This window comes from Lissotriton vulgaris, chromosome 12 (genome assembly GCF_964263255.1).
Source record: "Lissotriton vulgaris chromosome 12, aLisVul1.2, whole genome shotgun sequence".
In the NCBI taxonomy this organism is placed as follows: Eukaryota; Metazoa; Chordata; class Amphibia; order Caudata; family Salamandridae; genus Lissotriton; species Lissotriton vulgaris.
This window is the reverse complement of record NC_141700.1, coordinates 312054956-312077372: the sequence shown is the minus strand read 5'-3', so window position 1 is coordinate 312077372 and position 22417 is coordinate 312054956.

Here is a 22417-nt window from a genome sequence, read left to right as displayed (position 1 = left end):
CTTATTCAAAAAATATCCTGTTTGGCTACATAAGCTGAATGAAATGGGGGTTTTGAGTTACCTGTCCTCAATTCAAGTACGCATCTAAGGAGAAAAGAATAGTGTTCTATAAATGCATATAGCTCGCTGTCAACAAATTATATATACGCATTCACCGAGAAATGAAGGCCATAAAGATCACCTTTGTATAGAACCTTAGAACCTGAAGGAAACCTAGTGAAACAAATGATTTTAAGTCAATGCGATATTCCATGCTTGACAAAAAAAACGGGATTACCACAAAAGCAGCGTCTTTTACCTGTTTGTCTAATCGTTGGCGTATCGACCTCGCTAGTGTTTCTCTTCACGGTACTGTGAAAGCGGAAAGAGAAAGATTGCAGCAATTGTTCATCGAGTGGTATAAACTGGTAACATTGAACAAGCGAAATGCTGTTCGATGCCATAAAATAGAAAAGCCGACGTCTTTTACCTGCGTGTCTTAAACGTAGGTGTTTCCACCACGTTAATTTCTCTCTTCTCGATGCTGTTGGAACGAAAAGAGTGTAACTGTAACTATTTCCCATAGATTCATGCGAAACGGCCATGTATGGTGGGCGGAATGCTACTAACTATCTTACCGTGTAGTCTTCAAATATATCAAGGGTAGAACCGTCAACAAGCTGGTCTGCCGGCGACTGTGTAGGATCTCAAAGTCCCTCCTCTATTAAAATTATTTACTCGGAAGAATGTAGACAACGATGACAGACTACACCCGACTACGTGGGCGGTCGGCTTTTTTCATGGTGAAACTTTAAAAGCATGACGAACAAAACACAACAAAACTCAGACACAAGGTCCATAGGTAATAACAGTTAAGATTCACTAAACTAAGAATCGGACGTTAGAAATAGGTGAAACAAATGCTCTGATGGACTTAATGACGGTAAGCATAAGCACAAGTTGCTGATGGAAATAAATGATACGTGAGCCTGAACCGATTCTGTAAGGCCACAGAGGGCGCCCAGTTTAACATCCAAAAGACGATGTGCTATCACAGGGTTCGCTCATTAGAGCAATATGAACAGATAATAGTGCGCAGTGAGATAAATATGCGAAACTAGTTCTCAACCAGTGTGTGTACTGAAATCAGTAAATGGCAAAAATATGATCTATGGACTTTAGGTTAATGCGTGTTCATGAAAGAGATAATTTGCACTATAACAAACAATCATTCCCTGCCTATTTACAAGCTATGGGCATGTTACAAACAAATTACAGCGAAAATAATATGCATACACTTTAGAAATAATGACTATGGGTAATATGAAAATGAGTGTGTTTTGCATCTAAATTTTTAATTTAATACCAGCTAAGTTACATGTTCTGTTAGAGCACCACAGTGTTTATAGGAGTCCTTAGTCTATATTCACTATATTTTTAGGACCTGGAATTTTAAAGAAAGCATGCCATTTCTATTTTGTCATTTAACCCGAGTGGGGCCATGGTCTGCAATTTACAAATCCAATAAGTTTCTCTTTGTAGTAGTATTTTGGCATTATCCATACCTAGCCTCTGGGGTATTAGCTCTATGATTTGAAAACGAAGCTGTGCTATGTTATGGTTTTTGTCTAACCAATGCTGTGCCAAAGGTGACGTCACATTTTTGTTTCTTATACGGCTCTTGTGCTCAGAAAGTCTTAGTTTCATCTTTCTATCTGTCTTGCCTATATATAATAGGCCGCACAGGCATTTAATGGAGTAAACTATGTGTTCAGAGTCGCAGTTGGTTGAGTGTCTAAGCATTATTTTTTCTCCAGTCCGTGGGTGTTGCAAGATGTTTCCTGAAATAACATTATTGCAGTTCTTACAATTAAAACACTTCATTGTTCCTTTGCAGACTTGCTCATGCTGCATTGGGGTTGATTTATTAAGGAGTTCCTTCAGATTTTGGGCTCTTTTATATGCGAACAGCGGTCGTTCACTGAATAATGTTCCAAAGTCTTTTTCAGCAAGTAGGATTTCCCACCTTTTTGATATTGTTCTTTTGATGTCTCTAGAAGCTGTAGAATACTTAGACACGAAGACCATTCTTTTACTTGAAACTTTCGATTTCTTTTTCAAAAGTTCTGTTCTCGGTATTGTCTTGATCTTTTGAAGATGTGCTTCCAGTAGTTTTTTGGGTTAACATCTATCAAGGTATCGCTGTTTTTGGTCATTGAGGCTCTTGTCACATTGATCAGGATTAGAGGATATGCGTTTGATCCTCATAAATTGAGAAACTGGTAGGTTGTTTATCAAACTGGCTGGGTGAAAACTACTGTGCAGTAGTGCAGTGTTTTTGTCAGTCGCTTTTTTATATAGTTTCGTTTGGATGGATTCATCTTTGATTTCAACTAAAACATCCAAAAATGGTAATGCTGCGCTACTTGTGTTGTATGTAAATTGAATCCTTGGGTCCACAAGATTTAAACTGGCAATGTTGTTGAGAAGATCAGTTTTCAAGCGTTTCCATATGATGAAGATATCATCTATATAGCGCTTGTAATAGACAAGTCAAGTCAAGTCAAGTCAGAGAATTTATATAGCGCACTACATACCCAGAGGGTCTCAGGGCGCTTAGAAAGGGGAGGAGGATTACTTGTCAAATATCCACGTTTTAAGTTGCTTTCTGAATGCTAGGTGGTTCTGGGTAAGGCGAAGGTAAGCGGGGAGTGAGTTCCATGTTTTAGCAGCCAGGTATGACCAAACCTTGTTGCCAAGTAGGATCTTCTAAGATGTAGTCCAGTTCGAATTTTGCCATGTATATATTCGCATGAATACATGCTCCAGGGAAACCCTAGGCCGTGCCTGTCAGTTGGCTATAGTATCCATCCTGCCAAAGGAAGTAACTGTTAATCAAACAAAACTCCAGTAGTTGTAATAGAAGTATCTTTAATCCATGAGGTTTGTCTGTTTGCAGGAGAGCCCACTCCATAGCCTCTATTCCTTGTTTATGCGGTATTGATGTATATAGCGACGTAACAATTAAAACAACTTGAGTACTTAACCCGACGAGAACTCAACCAGCGTTTGCATGCTACATTCCTAATTCAGTACCATCGGGTCAGAGGGATCCCCAGAGGTCTCAGATTGGCCATTCGACCTATGCTATATAGACTTAACAACAATCCAAAATTCATGGAAAAATGGTTCGAGATCCTAAATAAATGCTCTTTGGACTTAATTCTGCTGCTTGTTGAAGAACTCGCTAAAACTATAAAAGATCTTGAGGAAGAAATTTTCAATGTTAAACGTGAACTATCAGAACGTTTAGAGGAAACCCAATGGGCAAGAATATTGGAAGACATAAACACACGTCTTGATAAGTATGGAAAAGAGTTGCAGGAGACTAAGCTACGCAAATTTAAGCGTGATACCATCGATTATAAGCTCAACGAGGCATATACGTGGGCAGAAGTTTACGCGAAAAGGAGATTCATCTGCAAAAAACAACAGCCAACTTCCTCAGATGAAAGTGTGGTATCTGACAGCGATTTGAGCACGACAAGACAACCCATTGTATCTCAACCATCACAAAGAACAAGTCAGATGACTGACTCGGAGGCAACAACATCCGTGGCATCATCGGTTGCTTTTTTAGAGAAGGACCCGTCACCCAGCAGACCACCGGACTTACCCCAGGCACAACCAGAAAAAAGACGAGAAGAGGACAAGGAAAGGGAAAAGGAGAAAGAGAAGGACAGGGAACAACTAAAAAAGCCATCACTACGGAGTCAGACCAAAACCTTGTCATAAATATCTCAAACTATTCACTCTTAAAATTCGAAGAAAAACTTCTGAACAAAGGAATTTCTTTTGTTAGAACACATCAATCAAACGAACTGGAAACAGAAATATCCTTTTTCAAATTTATGAGAGTTCTGAGGCTGAAATTTTTCTTTATGACATTGAACCCGGCGGATAATCTTGATGAAATTGACAAACCTTTTAAGCCTAAAAGCAACTTCATGGCACCTATATCTCACAAAAGCTTTGACACCTTTGAAGCCTTAGTGAAAGCGGATCTGAGTAAAATACATTACAAAAGGAAATTAAACAACTTGACAAGGGCTGAACAAAGCACCATACAAAGATTAGCAAGAAACAACAACATCACAATACAAAAAGCAGACAAAGGGGGAGCACTTGTATTAATGGATTCCTCTTTTTACAAGCAAAAAGGCGACGAGCATGTGAATGACATAAACACTTATGCCCGACTAGCACAAGATCCAACTACTAGTATTGCGCACAGTCTTGATGAGATACTGGATAATGCAGAAGAACTGAACTGGATAGACAACAACACAAAACGGTACTTGAAGCAGATTTACCCCCGGAGGCCAAAAATTTATTTTTTGCCGAAGGTTCACAAAAGCATCGAGAATCCACCGTTTAGGCTCATAGTATCAGGCTTTTCGTCTATTTTTGAGAATCTGGGTATTTTCATTGACACACATATGCAGCCATTCATACAGGACTGGCCAACCTACTTGCAGGATACCACAGACTTCCTTAGAAGTCTGGCAGACATTGATAAAACTGGGTGTAACAAATGGATTCTTTGTACTATAGACGTTACGTCGCTATATACATCAATACAGCATAAACAAGGAATAGAGGCTATGGAGTGGGCTCTTCTGCAAACAGACAAACCTCATGGATTAAAGATACTTCTATTACAACTACTGGAGTTTTGTTTGATTAACAGTTACTTCCTTTGGCAGGATGGATACTATAGCCAACTGACAGGCACAGCCATGGGTTTCCCTGGAGCATGTATTTATGCGAATATATACATGGCAAAATTCGAACTGGACTACATGTTAGAAGATCCTACTTGGCAACAAGGTTTGGTCTATTACAAGCGCTATATAGATGATATCTTCATCATATGGAAACGCTTGAAAACTGATCTTCTCAACAACATTGCCAGTTTAAATCTTGTGGACCCAAGGATTCAATTTACGTACAACACAAGTAGCGCAGCATTACCATTTTTGGATGTTTTAGTTGAAATCAAAGATGAATCCATCCAAACGAAACTATATAAAAAAGCGACTGACAAAAACACTGCACTACTGCACAGTAGTTTTCACCCAGCCAGTTTGATAAACAACCTACCAGTTTCTCAATTTATGAGGATCAAACGCATATCCTCTAATCCTGATCAATGTGACAAGAGCCTCAATGACCAAAAACAGCGATACCTTGATAGAGGTTATCCCAAAAAACTACTGGAAGCACATCTTGAAAAGATCAAGACAATACCGAGAACAGAACTTTTGAAAAAGAAATCGAAAGTTTCAAGTAAAAGAATGATCTTCGTGTCTAAGTATTCTACAGCTTCTAGAGACATCAAAAGAACAATATCAAAAAGGTGGGAAATCCTACTTGCTGAAAAAGACTTTGGAACATTATTCAGTGAACGACCGCTGTTCGCATATAAAAGAGCCCAAAATCTGAAGGAACTCCTTAATAAATCAACCCCAATGCAGCATGAGCAAGTCTACAAAGGAACAATGAAGTGTTTTAATTGTAAGAACTGCAATAATGTTATTTCAGGAAACATCTTGCAACACCCACGGACTGGAGAAAAAATAATGCTTAGACACTCAACCAACTGCGACTCTGAACACATAGTTTACTCCATTAAATGCCTGTGCGGCCTATCATATATAGGCAAGACAGAGAGAAAGATGAAACTAAGACTTTCTGAGCACAAGAGCTGTATAAGAAACAAAAATGTGACGTCACCTTTGGCACAGCATTGGTTAGACAAAAACCATAACATAGCACAGCTTCGTTTTCAAATCATAGAGCTAATACCCCAGAGGCTAGGTATGGATAATGCCAAAATACTACTACAAAGAGAAACTTATTGGATTCGTAAATTGCAGACCATGGCCCCACTCGGGTTAAATGACAAAATAGAAATGGCATGCTTTCTTTAAAATTCCAGGTCCTAAAAATACAGTGAATATAGACTAAGGACTCCTATAAACACTGTGGTGCTCTAACAGAACATGTAACTTAGCTGGTATTAAATTAAAAATTTAGATGCAAAACACACTCATTTTCATATTACCCATAGTCATTATTTCTAAAGTGTATGCATATTATTTTCGCTGTAATTTGTTTGTAACATGCCCATAGCTTGTAAATAGGCAGGGAATGATTGTTTGTTATAGTGCAAATTATCTCTTTCATGAACACGCATTAACCTAAAGTCCATAGATCATATTTTTGCCATTTACTGATTTCAGTACACACACTGGTTGAGAACTAGTTTCGCATATTTATCTCACTGCGCACTATTATCTGTTCATATTGCTCTAATGAGCGAACCCTGTGATAGCACATCGTCTTTTGGATGTTAAACTGGGCGCCCTCTGTGGCCTTACAGAATCGGTTCAGGCTCACGTATCATTTATTTCCATCAGCAACTTGTGCTTATGCTTCCCGTCATTAAATCCATCAGAGCATTTGTTTCACCTATTTCTAACGTCCGATTCTTAGTTTAGTGAATCTTAACTGTTATTACCTATGGACCTTGTGTCTGAGTTTTGTTGTGTTTTGTTCGTCATGCTTTTAAAGTTTCACCATGAAAAAAGCCGACCGCCCACGTAGTCGGGTGTAGTCTGTCATCGTTGTCTACATTCTTCCGAGTAAATAATTTTAATAGAGGAGGGACTTTGAGATCCTACACAGTCGCCGGCAGACCAGCTTGTTGACGGTTCTACCCTTGATATATTTGAAGACTACACGGTAAGATAGTTAGTAGCATTCCGCCCGCCATACATGGCCGTTTCGCATGAATCTATGGGAAATAGTTACAGTTACACTCTTTTCGTTCCAACAGCATCGAGAAGAGAGAAATTAACGTGGTGAAAACGCCTACGTTTAAGACACGCAGGTAAAAGACGTCGGCTTTTCTATTTTATGGCATCGAACAGCATTTCGCTTGTTCAATGTTACCAGTTTATACCACTCGATGAACAATTGCTGCAATCTTTCTCTTTCCGCTTTCACAGTACCGTGAAGAGAAACACTAGCGAGGTCGATACGCCAACGATTAGACAAGCAGGTAAAAGACGCTGCTTTTGTGGTAATTCCGTTTTTTTTGTCAAGCATGGAATATCGCATTGACTTAAAATCATTTGTTTCACTAGGTTTCCTTCAGGTTCTAAGGTTCTATACAAAGGTGAGCTTTATGGCCTTCATTTCTCGGTGAATGCGTATATATAATTTGTTGACAGCGAGCTATATGCATTTATAGAACACTATTCTTTTCTCCTTAGATGCGTACTTGAATTGAGGACAGGTAACTCAAAACCCCCATTTCATTCAGCTTATGTAGCCAAACAGGATATTTTTTGAATAAGTCTTTCATTATTCGTTTTTTCCATGGTTTTGCAGAAATTGCTTGGTTAAATTGCAACCACTACACGCAGGTTACATTTCAGCGTTTATTCATTAGGTAAGCCTTGGTCTATAATTTGTCAGGGTAAAGTGTTGATATATTGTGATAAACTGAAACGTCTTAGTCTATTTGCTTGCTTATATTCTTTTTCTTTTTCAGACCCCCGACGAAGGGGCTTTTTGCCCCGAAATGCATTGGGGTTTTTTCTTTCTTGTTTTTGTTATTATCCTCTGACAAACCTGTGTACTGACAAAATGTCGCTTTTGCTGTTTACAATTTAATCACTGTTTGATGTCTGTATCATTTTGTTAGAAAACATCTATTCATGAGATTAATGATAACATCACATGTTGGATGGTTTTTTGAAAACAAGCCCCTAAAAAAAGTTTCAAAATAAATTGAATGACATAAAGTTTTTGAAAATAGTTTTCTTTGTAGTGCGTACTAGAGCCCTAGTGACTTTTTGACACTAGGCCTTATACATTGTTTGAATATTAGTTGGCAGGCACTAATCTGGTACAGCACACGTATCGCCATATTAGTTTAAACCGCAGTTTATAAACACGAGTGCAGCTCCCTACTCCATTCATATTGTTTTTTGAAGCCAAAGATCAGACTCTCTTGCGTATGTGGAAGAGCTTGCTTGGTACTGGCATCTCACCTTTTGAAAAGTCTGCCAATCTCTCGTAGGAGGACCGCGGCACACAGTTAATTCAGCAACCTGTTCAAAGTTTGTTTGGTTACCCCTTAAATTTGGGTGTCGATGGGAAATGGGGCCATTTTGCTCTCCACCAGGATGCCTTTAAAGGTATTCGTACTCCCAATAAATGTCTTGATTGGCAGATTGATTGGTTCAGTAATTTATTTAGAATTTCTGTTTTGCTTTGTTGTACTAAATATACTCTCTAATGTTGGGATTCATAAGATTGCTACACAAATCTATATTTCTTGGAGTGTACAGTTATCAATTTTTAACATGTTTTAGAGATATTTCCTCCTTTAATATGTTTGATTTCAGTATTTGTCCCATTCTATTGCATTGTTTGTAAAACAATGTTTCTGTTTCCTATCATTTGTAGAGGATATTATTGTTTTTCAATTATTATTTCTTGATATTTGTCTTTTAGATATCATAGTATTTAACATAGGTTGTGGGGAAAATCAATATGTTTGTATTCAGTATTTAGGTAAAGATAAGTTTATCAGTATTTTTCTAGTTGATAATGTGACATATAACAGGATCCATGATGTGTACTATCACATATCCCAGAGTCCCTGGACCTGATATATTACTGTTCTCCAATTGGTAAATCAAGGTATTCCTTCAGTAAACTTGACATTCTTGACTAGCAGTCTGGTGCTAACTCCAGGAGACAGAAAAGGGTTTAAACCTCTAATATTGTTCTACAGAACCAAATACACTGAACAATCACTTGATTGGTACGGCCTGAGTTAATGGGAATTTAACTAACACCAATTCCACATGGTCATCATAGAGGTGGACATAAGCTGTCAACTCGGTCAAATACCATGATCTCCGAGAATGCAACTCATTAAAGCCTCCCTGTCTGAGTCCTAACCATTAAAAGACAGGAGTGCTTTCTAATAACATAGCTTCACAAAACCATGAGAAATTGTCCCAAAAAATATAGTCTTGTTCCGAAAGGTCATGTGAGTCTCTAGGAGAAGGATAAATGTTTAGTCCCATGTCCCTAAAAGACCTTTAACAACTGGCAGTGCTATGAGAGCACCTCTTGTTTGCCCTCCAGATATTGCATTCAATTAGCAAGGCAGAAAAATTGAGAAAATCCTGTGTGATTATTTCCATGCCAGGTAAGTAGAACATATATCCTTTCCTTCTATGGCTTGATTGTGAGACACTTTGTTACTAAGTTAGCTCACAAATAGTAAGTAGTTTATTCATCTGCAAGAAACCTGCTCTATACAAACTGAGTACTTTGCATTTCGCCCAGATAATACATAGAAAGGAATCAAATGTCAGGCCTCTAACCACACATGCCTGACATTAACAAATATCATCTGCTCAAAAGGTGAAGGGGGATAAGTCTAACCACTTTGTGGACTACTTATTTATTTTACTTATATTTTAGTTGCAGGCTGCTTGGTTTCTAGAGATGTAGGCTAGAAAGTTTAACAAGTAACAGTTAATTAACAATTTATGATTAATTGTTAATGCATTAATTAATTTATTTTAAATTAGGTAAAATATGGAATACTGATTTATTTTACTTATATTTTAGTAGTGGGATGCTAGATTTGTAGGGGTATAGAGTGGGAAGTTAATTACATAATAATTAATTAACTATGAATTATTATGTGTTAATAATTATTTGATTGAATTGTAGAATACTTCTCTAATTCTATTTTATTGTAGCTGTGAAAGGTTAGGTTTGTAGGGGTACAGAATGGTAAATTAATTCACTATTGATAACAACTATTTATTAATTGATAATTTATACTTTTTATTGAACAGTAATTATGTAAATTGATTATTTTGTTTTAGTTTATATATATATATATATATATATATATATACTGTATTCAAGATTTCTATACTGTTAATTAGGAATTTCTGTAGTAGAAGTTTAATATGTATCTATATTCATGGGGCTACTCATATATGTAATGTGTTTGAAGTGAAGTATTTTCCATACTCTTGCTTTGACTGCAGTGGGAATAGTAAAATAAATCGCTTCGCAGTTCAACATTCTCACTATTGTAGCACCTTTTTGGAGAGGGAATAGAAATGTCACCACTCTGAAATCCAACGCTTTTCACACTGTGGCAAGGACTAGCATGGGAATAGTACATTTTTACCCTTCAAAGTCCCACACTTTCTCTACTGTTGGCTGACTGGGGTGGAAATAGTTAATTTCACCCCTCTGAAATCCAAAGCGTTCCCTTCTGTTGCAAAGACTGGAGTGGGAATAGTAAGTTTTAACCCTCTGAAGTCCAGCACTTTCCTTACTGTTGCGCTGACTGGTTTGAGAATAGTAAATTTCATCCCTCTTAAATTCAATGCTTTCCCTATTGTTGCTCTTACTGGAGAGGGAATACTAAATTTTAACACTCAGACATCCAATGCTTTGAGTCAGAATAGTAAATTTAACCCCTCTAAACTTCAACACTTTTCCTACTCTGCTGTTGTGTTATTTGGAGTGGGAATAGTAAATTTCACTCCTATGACGTCCATCGCTTTTTGTACTGTTACAGTGATTGGAGTGGGAATTGTAAATTTTACCCTTCTGAAGTCTAACACTTTCCCTACTGTTGCACTGTTTGGACTGGGAATAGTAAATTGTACCGCAGCAACATCCAATGATTTCCCTATGGTTATGTTGTTTGGAGTGGGAATAGTTAATTTAACCCCTCCATAGTCTAACTCTTTGCCCACTGCTGTGTAGGCTGAAGTGGGAATAGTAAATTTCACTCCTGCGAATTCCAACATTTTCCATACCGTTGCTTAGACTGGAGTTTGGAATAGTTAATTTCACAGCTCCGAAGTCAAATGCTATTCCTACTGTTGCATTGACTGGAGTAGGAAATATTAAATCTAACCCTTCTGAAGTCCAACAATTTAGATACCATTGCATAAACAAGAGTGAGAATATTATATTTAATATCCTTAGACGTCAATAGTTTTCATAACATTAGTTATATAGATTTTATAGAATTGATTGTTTTTCATATTTTATATCATTTGTTTTTATTTCTAAATACATTTTAATGCTTACAGTATTTTTAGTAAATGTGTTTTATGGATTCTTTAAATGTTTAATATTTTATTTGTTGTCTACAATAATTGATCTATTTGTATTGCTTACAATTTTATTGGATATGCATGTTAAGTATAAGTAATGAATAATATTTTTTATAAAAGATTTTACACTATATATATATATATATATATATATACATATATATATATATTTATGTGTTTGTTTATATAAGTATATATTTAAATATACTATTAAATATTAGCGGATTATATTTAATGTATATCATAATAAATGTATGTATTGCAATATTTAACATTACTACTTTAAACTCTATATATAGGCATCGGAGTGTTTGTCTATTTTTCGATGGTTATAGTGTCAACAATATTTTTTTAATGATATTTTTGTACTTACCATTGTAATGAAAGGAGCATGACATGGTGGTAAATGATATTTTTGACATAATCTTTTGGTCAATGATATTGTTGACCACAATATTGTGTCAGTGACTAAAGAGGAAGTCTTTCATATCATCACATAGCCATTCTTAGGAAGGACCTCTTAAACTACCTTATAGGTCTTTAACAAAACAATTAACCCTGAAATATTTACAAATGAATTGTTCTAACTTAAAAGGAGATCTTTATTCTATGCAATATTTATTGAGATTTTTGGTGACTGCTGTAAACTTTTCTTTGAATTACAGAATTGAAACATTCACTTTTCATGTTTAGTTGGGTTGTATATTTGTTTTAGTAGAACGTTAAATAAAAAATGTGATTCATGTGTTGCACTATTACACAATAATGTAAGCCATAACCTGCAAAGGAAAGAGTAACTTGTAGTTACTGTTAAATCACTCATTAGCTCATCATAAATGTAATGAGACCATTTGCACTCCTTGTGGGTCATGAGCCCGAATACCTACAATTGTGGAGTTTCCTTCATTTACATGGATTCATTCACATTGTGAATGAAGTAAATGCTGTACGGATATATGTTAGAATTACAGAGCATTCAGTGAGGCAAACCAATTGTGGATGTTGAACAGAAAGTAGAACACTATAGATTTCAGACATTGTGTGTCTCCTCTGTGGGGTGGCTTTGAGGAGGAGATAAGGGGAGTCCCAAAAACTTTCTGGGGCCACCCTAGTAATATGGGGCCTGATTACGATAGCGGAAGGCCTGCCACTGACAGCCTGTCGGTGGGGGGCTTCCGCCATCGTACTGAGGTTTTCCACCTGTCAGATTACCATAGCGGGTGGAAACGTGGCGGCCGAAAAAAACGACCACTATGGTAGGCAGTCATTTTTCAACCGCCTTTCGGAGCACCAGCATTGGCCAGCATTGTGGCGGTGCCTGTCATGCACAGCTGTTGGGATGATCATATATCCCTCTTCTGTCAATTGTTTTGCGTTGGTCAACCCACCACAAAACGGCAGGTGGAAATGGATTTGGGGAAACGTAGCGGGCCCCACTTAATCCCCGGGCCAGGGGAAAGAGTACTGTTCCCCCCACATTTCCCTGCACCATGTGGAAGGCATCACATGGTGCCTGCCACGTAGTGCAAGAAAACGTAAACAGTGTATTTTAACATTGCGACGGGAGACGCAGCCAACAGCACCCGGCGCAATGTTAAATATAGCAGATGGGATCTTGCCGTTGGCGGTAGCATCGTATTACACCCTGTAGGACCACAGTCTTGTAAGTGGGCAGTCCCACTCCCCGACACGATGGGGGACAGACTGAAGTCCGTCCGATATCGTAATGACCCCCATGGTTTCTGCAGTGACGGACTCCATCCCCTCAGAGTCATCATTACTTCTTTAGAAAGCAAGCTTGGGGTTCACTGACTAAAGCCAGCTAATTTGGAAAAGAGCCAACAGTCTGACTCTAGCAGGTAATCCAAGTTTTAGAGGGGGGAGGGAATTCCTAGAAGGATCCTCAAGACTCTCCTCATGGTCAAGGGGTGGCCCTGGATGCACGCTTTAGAATGCAGGTGACAATGCAGCACTTTGAACGTGTGCATGGTTGTACACATATGCAGGAGCATAGTTACAAAATGCAGCGCTGAACATCAGCCCAAGGCACCATGTCTTTAATATTCATCAGATGCCAGCCTTCTTACAATAGGCCATCTTATATTCATAAATCCCTCCAAACATCCTGTTTGAAGAAGTCATTGACAGCTTAATTTCCACACAGGACACAGTGAGCAAGCTGGATTCATGCTATCTCTTGATCCAAGCCAAATGGCTCACTTTCTCCTTCTCACAGACAGCTCCATACCACAGGTTCCAATCATCGACCAGGATGCAAATATGGATAACCATACCTTTATCTTAGCAAAAGGCAAAGGTCTGCTGTTTGCTGAACACGAATATCTTCCAAGTTTAACATATGGCATATCCTCTCTGCCCAGGTCACCACTCCGCTCGCTCTGACCCACACAATATGCCACTAGGCCAATCTTTGTATTTATATTTTGAGAGAGTAGCACTCTGGAGGGTGCAATCTCTTATGATTAAATTATGCAATAAACAGATGGGACACTTCTAGTGTCATGGAGTCATTATGAGTAGGCTACCAATACAGTCCACAAAAGAAGAAGGAAACATTGCCCAGATTTTAAATCCACTTGCTGCGATAAAAGCTATGGAAGAAGAAAGACTAGCATTGCTAATAGTTTCTTTGCTACTGGTGATCACCACTGCAAGAAACGTACTGCCTAATAATTATAAAATGAATGCATTAGAATTTGATCTGATCTAAAATGGCCTGAAAATGAGTCATCCCTACAACAAGAATGTACAATGCAAAGACCTATGTTGGGGCAGTAAATACCCAGGTTTTTGCTGACACAAGAGTACTTTGCCCTACAAAATTATTTTTAATACCAGATGGTACTTTGTACTATGGATTTTTGTGTAACTGTAGTAGTCTGTGTAGCTGATCAATAGGAATATTTATGTATTCATCTGGCTACATTGTTAACACCTAGCAGAAAATATCCGTATGTGTCATAGTGTACAACTAGTGGTGATAGAAGCAACCAACTCATTAAAACTGGAAGAGAGTTAATCACGGGCTTACCTTAATTTTCCACTGATAGTCATTTGTGTGTAATAAACACTGATTTTTATTGCTACATAAAATAATAGAAATCCATAAATAAAACATTGTATCCAAATAACATGGTATAGCATTTTTCTTATTAGATTATTTAAAATATTGAATATTTTGTGTCACACTCTGGGCTGCCAGCGCTTTTCAAACAATGTGAAGTTTTTGAAGCCTGCCATTCAAAACTTATGGAAACGCTTGTACAATAACATGGCGCACTGCATATTCACATATGGATGATTTACATACAAATCTGCTGAAGTGTATCACATTCTCTTCCTACCCTGTTCATGGATGTGATGATTGAGCCAGGCCACTTTAGATGTTGAAAACCTGCCTTTAAGAATGACTAATTAGAAATTGGTCTCCGTTAATTTCTTGGGATCATCTTCTAGCTGTCAGTGGCTAAATACCCATATATTTGTTCACTCTTTCTCAGCTTCATAACGTCTTACTTCAGGGAGCAAAGTAAAGTGCAATTCTGTACTTTAAATCTATCAGTCTATATTTCAGAGTGGTTAATAATCCCAGTCTTACAAATACAATTGAAACCACAGACAGAAAAATACACAGAGTAGAGTGAATTCAAAATAGTCTACTTTTGAGAATCAGGAGTCCACGGACAAAAAGAAAAGATTGTCTAAATATAAGAGATAGGCATTTTTCACCTCCCTCCCAATTTATGGGTTATTGTCATCTCCTTTTGATATATTTATTACAATATTAATGTTTCACTTTAGGAACAGTGATATAGGATTAGCAAGGGCTCCACATGATGTGATCCTGCTTGAGTGAAAAGACAGACTCCCCCAGTCCCAATCGATACCATAGACTTTCCTATGGTTTCAGGATATTGATCTATCCTTCACAAAGTCTAGAATAAGTCCACCATCAGGAGTACTGAGAGCAACATTAAGGTCATGGATATGCCTGTGACTATTAGGGTGATAGGTTCCTTATCAATTCCATTAGATAACTTTATTTCGGTCTTACGAACCATAAAAGTACTTATCATAAAAACACAAAATAAATATACAATTTAGTCATGGATAATACGCGGCCATACAATTACTTCATGTGCCAATATAAAAAGCTATACATTTAAAAGCCCATTAACCATAATAAAGTGCATTTTAGGTTCTTCGAGGACCTAGTCTTGGTCCAGTATTAAAGTAAGTGCAGACATCTATTACAAAGGCAAGTTCAAAAGTCCATTACCAATAAAAACAGTTAAGATTAAGACAATAAAACCAGAGTAAAATGAATGGAAATAAGTGTGAAATAAGTGTGAAATGGTAGAACCGTGATTGCTGATTTAAAAAGGTCCGTGCCACATAGAGTTTAAAAAACAAAATACGGTAAAAACAGTGGGGGCATGAGTGTCATACTTTAGGACTCTGTATGCCACAGCGCAATGCACAAAGCCTAAATTCCTGCATAGTTGGATAAGCCAGTGGCTGCCGAAGTAATATATAATTGGGGAAAAAGAAGAGAACATGTAGGTATGTCTCTTACTTTTAGTTACAGGCAGGGCAACCACCAGCATAGGTATTGGACAATGTGTTTGTAAAGGCATGGAGCAGTAGAGTCCCTAGTCTGAACTGCACATACAGTTTCCTGGCCAAAATTGGTTGGATGTCATCCAGGAAAGGTTCCATACTGTACTCATCTTTCATTTATATAAACTTGGCTGTCAATTGCCAGCAAGACGAGCTTTCCTGGATAACTGAAAGTTTGTATGTTCTGTAGGATCTTATCAGTTCCAACCGTGAAATTAAGGTGCATGATTCCTAGGGTGATCTCCATAGATCTACTTTACCCAATTTGTTGCAAAGGTCCCTTATATGTTTAAGCCAGGGTATTTGTTTGGTGGACGGAGTAATCAGGAGCACTTTAAGCTCAAATCGATAAGTAACCAAGTCCAGGGTCACCCAAGCCGCCTCCAGAAGGTTACAGGTCTAAGGGCAATCTCTTCACTGATGAGCCTAATACCCAAATCCAAGCATAGAGGGGTGAAGGGGGTGCTGGGGGGAGGCCTAGCAACTGCCTCATAAAATAGTTCTCTACCTTGTTCAAACTGGTGGTAGAGCAGTGCCCCCACAATTCTGTCCCGTACAATGTAGCACCCCTCGCTTGTGTTTTGTAGATTTCAACTATTGGCCCGCTGGTTACAATGCGGATGTTATACATAGTTTCATGAACCCTCCCACTGTCTAAGCTAGCCTAAGGCTTGCTTTGGCCATCTACGGCCCCCATTCCAGATGCTCTGTCAAAGTTGCACCCAAGTCATCAAAAACCGACACTCTTTCAAGCAAGGTGCCGTTCAGATCTGGGTTAGAGTGAGACTTATTGGCAGGGTTAAAGACCATATATTAGGTCTTCAGTGTATTAATCTCCAACCCCCGGGTCTTACAAAAGGCATCAAAGCTGTCAAGGATACGCTGGGTGACTTTGAAAGTAAAAGAGTGTCATCATTGTTGGGACCTTACCAGAGGCTAGCCTAGGGGCATCCTTATCCTTGACCTTTTGAAGTTAGTGTATAAGTCCGTTGATGAATAGACAGAATAAAGTGGGTGTGAGAACCCAACCCTGTTATACCGCTTTGTTGAAAGGGAAGCGGGGGTAAGTTTGCTGTATTTCCCGTACCTCATTTGGGCAAAGTTTTATGCATGAAGCCACACTAGAAGCCTAAGGAGATAAGATGGAATCCCCAGATCTCTGAGCACATCCCAGAGTTTGTCCCTGGGTACAAGATCAAAAGCTAACTTCAGATCTACAAATAATAAATAGAGACTGACACCCTCTCTTGTCACTGTTTTCTAGAAAAGGAGTAGGTGTCTTAATATCTGGTCGACAGATGAGGTGTTTTTTCTGAAGTCGGCTTTGTAAGGACTGAGGATCTCTTCTTCCTCTAGCCATGCTTGTAGGCGATCAAGAAGTAACCTTGCAAAGAGTTTCTGGGTAACATTAATTAAGCTGATCAGCCAATAGTTGGTTGGTAAAAGGGGACAACCTTTTTTAAAGACTGGGACTATTTCTGCCTGTGCCAAGTATCAGGGGGATTCATGCTGTTCATAATGGAATTAAACAGGGCCCATAGATATGGTCCCCACATTTTTGGTTCCTACCGGAAAAGGTACCCAGGAAATATGTCTAGACCCGGTGCTTTGTTACTAGGAAGCCTATTGATGGCTTTTAACTCTTCAGACATAGTAATCCCTATAGACACCTCCTGGGAAGACTCAGTGGATATTATTAGGGGTTTGGCATTTGCAGTTGTGACTTCCTTGCCAGTGTATATGGATGGGAAATGATTCTCTCAAGCTTCAGATGCTATATTTGACTCAATGGCTGGCCTCCCTTCGGTGTCGCCTGAACTCACTATAGCCCAGAAGGTCTTCAGATCTTTATTGGTTAGGGCAATTTTAAGGGTTTCCCATCTATCGAATTCCCAATTTATTTTTTCCTGTTGAATGGTCTCTTTATGCAATACCCAATTTAGTTTGCTTTGATGCTTGTCCTGTGCCTTGATAGCATCCAGTAAAGAATGTTTAGCTTTACGACATTTTGTTTTAAACCAGGTACATTTGGACTGGGTTTTTGCCCTACGAAATGCCACCTGGTAAAATATATCTGCCAATTGTGATGTTAGCTCTGAGTGTGTTTTTGCTGCCTTCTCAATGGCTAAGGGAAAACCCTCTACAAGTGCAACCTCCCACATTTTTATTGTATTGGGATTACTGACTTGTAGACTGTGGCCAGCTTGTGTGGTTACTGTTGGATTTGTCCGTACCTAACTTTCCTTCTGTTATTTGTGAGTGTTACTCCACTGTTCAGAGATGTAGAAGTAGGTTTGACATTAGTGTGGCTCAAATTCAACAACTTCAGATCCAGGATCAAGGCATTGTGATCACTGCCCTGTCTCATTATGACAAAAAAATCAGAAACATTTGCCATAATCTGGTTTCCACTAGGATGTAATCCAGAAGGGACGATTGGCCTGCTCTAATAAATGTTATCTGCCCCGGAGTGTCTGATTTAGTTCAGCCATTGCACACTCTTAGTGAATGTGCTAATGTGATTAAATTAATCTGTAGTGCCAGCGGGGACTAGGCTTGGATAGGTTGGATTTGTGGGTTTGGGATTAGCCACTGTAAATCTTCACTGGGGGTGGTGTTACTTAGATCAATAAGAGGTTCAAATTAGCAGTTAAACTCATCCCCTATGATCAACCATATGGCTGGGTCGATGGTGGGAATAAAAAGACACAGTTGGTCTATGGTGTCAAATTCTTGGCTATTGGCAACAGGTCGGGAGTAGACGTTGATGAAAGCAATTTTATCTTTGTAGGGAAGGTGAGTAGAACATACTGGATGTCACTTGTAGGGGTGGATAGCTGCTTGGCTCCACGAATGTCTGACTAAATATCGAAATCAAAAATATCGACATACAAAAATATCGGGACAAAAATATCGAAGTCAAAAATATCGGAATCCTATCCCTAACAAGGTAAGTACAAAAATATCGAAAAAATAATATCGTAGTACAAAAATATCGAAAATAAAAATATCGTTTTTTTAAATGTATTAATAATAATGTTAAAATAATTATAAAATACATATAATGTTACAAATATTAAATACAAATATTAAAACATAATTAAAAAATTAAAACTAATACATATACATTTAAAATAAATTAATGTAATTTTATATTTTGTAATTTCATTTAATTGATTTAATTTAAATTTATTTAATTTTTACCCTGTACGACTGTACCCCAAAAACCCAAAACTGACCCAGAACCCTAAAAATACCCCTTTACCCATGAACTGAAAACTGACCCTGAACCCTAAAAATACCCCTTTACCCAAAAACTGAAAACTGACCCTGAACCCTAAAAATACCCCTTTACCCAAAAACTGAAAACTGACCCTGAACCCTAAAAATACCCCTTTACCCATGAACTGAAAACTGACCCTGAACCCTAAAAATACCCCTGTACCCATGAACTGAAAACTGACCCTGAACCCTAAAAATACCCCTGCACCCAAAATTAATTAATATTATTTAATTACCAATTAATTATTAATTAACAATAACAATAAAGTAAATATATTAGCACATTTGCTGTAATTAATTTAATTTAAAAATTAATATTATTTTGCACAATTAATTAATTAAGAATAACAATAAATTTTATATAAAAATTACTATAATTAATTTAATTAAATACATAATAATAATTAATTACCAACTAATTAATCATTATAAATATGAAAAAAATTATAATAATTAATTAAGTAATTAATAGAAATTAATTACCAATTAATTATTAATTAAAATATGTACAAACATATATCAATTAATTAATTATTATTAAATTACTTCCCACCCTATTCCCCTATAAACCCATAACCCGCTACAGAACATATTTATCAATTAATAAATTAATTAAAAATAATTTAAAATTAATTCTCAATTAATTAATTAATAGTTCCTAATAATTAATAATTAATTTAACATAATTAAATTACTTCCCACCCTATTCCCCTATAAACCCACAACCCGCTACAGTAGTAAAAGACAATATTTAATAAAATAACATTAAAAATAAATAATAAAACATAATAAATACAATATAATATACACTAAATTTATTTAAAAATTGATATTAGTAACATCAAAGTTATTAATTTCGATATTATTAACATCGATATTTACAACTTCGATATTACTGATATCATACCAATATCGATATTTAGACTGTCGATATTACTTACCTTCGATATTTTTGTATATCGATATTTAAACTTCGATATTTTTGCATATCGATATTTAAAAATCGATATTTTGTCTGTGTACCGGCTCCACAACCCAAGTGTGAGCCTACCCACATGGTTAAGCCTCCTGATGGTCTACCCCTTCCCCCTGAGTTGGCTGGGATATTGAATGAGGCAAAGCCCACCCTCTGGTGATCTTCCCTGGCCAAGGGTGCGTGAAACATACATATATCCTGTTTGTCCACAAAAAGCCCCAACTCTGCCAAGAGAGTTTACTTTTAGGCCCAGCAAGATTCCAGAATAGGACCCTCAGTGTGTTATCTTACACTCTTTTTCCATCAAGGTCCTCAAGTGTAATAGTACTAGGAATTTGGGTAGCCCTCATTTGAATCATGTGGTGACTATTTGATAACCTCGTACACACACCTTCTCCGGAAATTTTGCTCAAGGGGCAAAAATGGAACATCAGGTGGCCCACTCGTTTGTGCCCCAGCACCTTATAGTCTGGTGGTCTGCGATATGTCTAATTTGTTATCCTTGCTTGTTGCCCCAGCCCACTACACTAATCCAGTTCAATGTCTAACTACTGCCTTACAGGACTCCCGGCAGGAGTTGTGGCTCACCTTGTGTCAATCTACCTCCTCCAAAATTCCATATCTATTATTTACTGGTATATTAAATATAAGGGCTTGAGGGGGTATCCCATCTACCCTCAGTTAGAGGTCTTGGTTGCCATCTTGGACTAGTGAAGGTAATGTTGCCCTTATATGACGCTTGGTGTTGGGTATAGACAAAGGCCTATGGGTAGAGCCTAATGTCAAAGCCCAGCTCACCTGAGTTTCTGTTCAGTTCTGATGGAGGTTGAAGACAGTCCGACTCCACCTTAAAACTGCTTGTTCCTGCACACCAGTTTTAAAACAGTGCACTAAGAACTAGAAGCTCAAGGCAAGGGGGGAAGTTGATAAAATAAAAAAAAGAGAGACAACACTGTTCTTGCGTTTCCACTGTAGAAGAGCTGCTAAAATCTGTGGCCCTCTCTGACTTCTGTAGAAACTGGTGCCTAATGAAACATAAAGAAAGAACAGATAAGTGCAACCTGTCCCTAAATGTCTTCCTGACTAAACCTTGATCTTATTAGAAATTCTCTTCTAAAAGTACCTCTTGGATCCTGGTCTCAAACTTCAAGGTTTGAAATGTGTTACAGCTCTGGGATGTGCTCTCTATTACTGTAAAACTTCTGTAAAATCAAACGAATATCATTATCAGAATTACCAACGTCTAACATTCACCTTAATATAACTAAAGCCTAAATTCTTTATAGCAAACTCACTTTTGACACATTTCCAGACTTTTTATAAAACAAATACTGTACTTTTACATCAAAATACAGCAGGTAATTTGTGCAAGTCCTTGATTTACTGTTTGCCTTGCTGTCAATGGTTTCCTCTGTTCGAGTCTTAAAAAAGTTCCATGTAAAACAATGTTTATTTCACAAAGTTCCACAAAGTATTCTTGTAACAAAGGGTTTGAACCACCAAGTTCGTGGGAGATATCTTGTTCCAAATTATCTTTACATGAATCCAGAAATCGCCGATAAAGTTCTTTCAGGTAATAAAAGGTTTTGCACTTACTTGTTGCTGAAAAGGGATACTGATCAGCCTAACCTTGACCTCTTTCTCTTTTGCAGGTCGATTGCAGTGGACAGAAGAGGGGCTGAGGCAAGAAGTAGCCGGAAACCAGAAGAAGGAAGAGCCAGAAGCCGCGCCCGTTGAAGTCAATGAAGGTCTGGAGAGAGCAGGAGTGACAGCGCCGAAGGATCTGTTCTCAGGTAAGTGGGAGGTAGATGAGCACAAGCACTGGGTGAGGCTCAGGGGCTGCCTTTTATAGACAGGGCTGGGTTTGGTTCTCACAAGCAGGTGTGCAGAGCTTCAGTTATTATGCTAAGGATTTGAAGTAACACATGGCCTAGGGAGGAGTGTTCGAAATAAGCCTTGGTAAAAGCAAGGTCCAATGTTTTCTAAATAAGCCTCGGTAAAAGCAAGGTCCAATGTGCAAACAAGACAGCAATGTCCAAACTTGTGAATACATTGAGCAACATACACAGAAGTCTCAGGGAGGGCTGAGATAACCAGAAAGGCTTTCAGTAGTATGTTTAAAGTGAGCTATTACAGAGACCACTAGTGCAATGAGAGGGGACATGCTCTCTGCTGTGCACAAACCCTAACAGTCGCCCCCCTCTAAGGCCCTCCTACTGGACGGGGTTTCCCTGGATTTTTTAGATAAAACTGTCTAATCCACCGTGGGGCATGTACATAGGACGCTGGTTCCCAT